General features: G+C 43.8%; 1 protein-coding gene across 2 annotated transcripts in view; it reads left to right on the forward strand.

The window, feature by feature from the left end:
• SCN4B (sodium voltage-gated channel beta subunit 4) overlaps window positions 1-1,374 on the forward strand; it is a 37,613-nt gene that overhangs the window by 2,083 nt on the left and 34,156 nt on the right. The gene's annotated exons all lie outside the window — the stretch shown is intronic.

Here is a 1,374-nt window from a genome sequence, read left to right on the forward strand (position 1 = left end):
CTCTCTCTCTCTCTCTCTCTCTCCTTACCTCTCTCTCTTCTCTTTTTTTCTCTCCTTCCCTACCTCCTTTTTGAGGACCCCAGAGAATCAATGAGATAATGCTTGTGAAAAGGCTTTGAGGATTTTTCTTTTTGAAGGAAAGTGCTGTATAAACACAATAATAAGGAATCATTATTATTGATCCATCTGCACACTAGTACCTTTCCTAAACAATTTTTGCAGCCCAGCTACGACAATATTTCCTGTTTGGAGGAAGGTCTGGGATTTCTGAGAATGTGGGGCAAGAGGAAGGCCAAGAGGGTGGGGGAGAGGACATTCTATTCTATTTGGCTCCCGCTGTCTGCTGTCAGCATCTAAAGATATCCTCAGCCCTCTGTCTTCCTCTCCACCCCCTCACCTGACCTTCTGTGTGTGTGTGTGTGTGTGTGTGGTCATTTCCCTTTCCTTGTCCTTGACCCATCTCTTTTCACCTGTGCTTCTTGCTCAGGGAAACATGACCCCTGTTATAAAAATAAAGGCCATACACACTTATGTTGCCATTCATGCCTGAGCCCTCCTAGGGTTGCTTTCTGTGCCTCAGGGCCCTGTATCCTCTAGAAAGTGTTTGAATGGGTGCCATTGCATGTATGTTGGATTCACTTAGATGGAATAACCATTTTTCCATGTTGGGCTGGTCCAACTTGACATTACTGAGACCAGAGGGTCTGGAAAGAAGGGAATCTGAATCTGCATCAGTAGCACTAGGAGGGGGAAAAGTCAGGTGGACAAGTGGACTATTGGGACAATGCTATTATAGCAGCTATTATTTTTTTTTACCTTAATGCCTTTAGTAATAGGACATATCTATTTGACTTGTTTAATCTGGGTGCTCTGCTAGTTGGGATCTTTACAAAGGAATGGCCTCCTGATAGCCTCAGAAGGGACCCTTCTGGTAAGGGGATATCAATTTTTTGGCCAGAGAATAAAATCAAGTTTGGAGGAGGAATTTGAAAGAGGTAAGGAGAAGTTTTTAGGAGAGAATGAAGACAGGAAGCTTCAAGAGGAGGCAAGTAGGTGACAGTTTCCTCTGTTGAACTGGGAGTAAACAAAGTGTGAAGAATAAAGGTACATTAGAAAAGGAGAGAAGGGAAACCGGAGTCGAGAGAGAGAGAAAGAGAGAGAGGAGAGAAAGAAGAGAAGAAGAAGAAGAAGAAGAAGAAGAAGAAGAAGAAGAAGAAGAAGAAGAAGAAGAAGAAGAAGAAGAAGAAGAAGAAGAGAGAGAGAAAGCAAGGGACAGAGGAAGGGAGAGAGACAGAGAGAGGGAGGGAGAGAGAAAGAGAAAGAGAGAGGGAGAGAGAGAGAAGAGATAGAAAGTGAGGGGGACAGAGGAAGGGA

This window comes from Petaurus breviceps, unplaced genomic scaffold (genome assembly GCF_028583685.1).
Source record: "Petaurus breviceps papuanus isolate PSGF00001 unplaced genomic scaffold, PetGlider_PUasm1.0 90723, whole genome shotgun sequence".
Taxonomy (NCBI): Eukaryota; Metazoa; Chordata; class Mammalia; order Diprotodontia; family Petauridae; genus Petaurus; species Petaurus breviceps.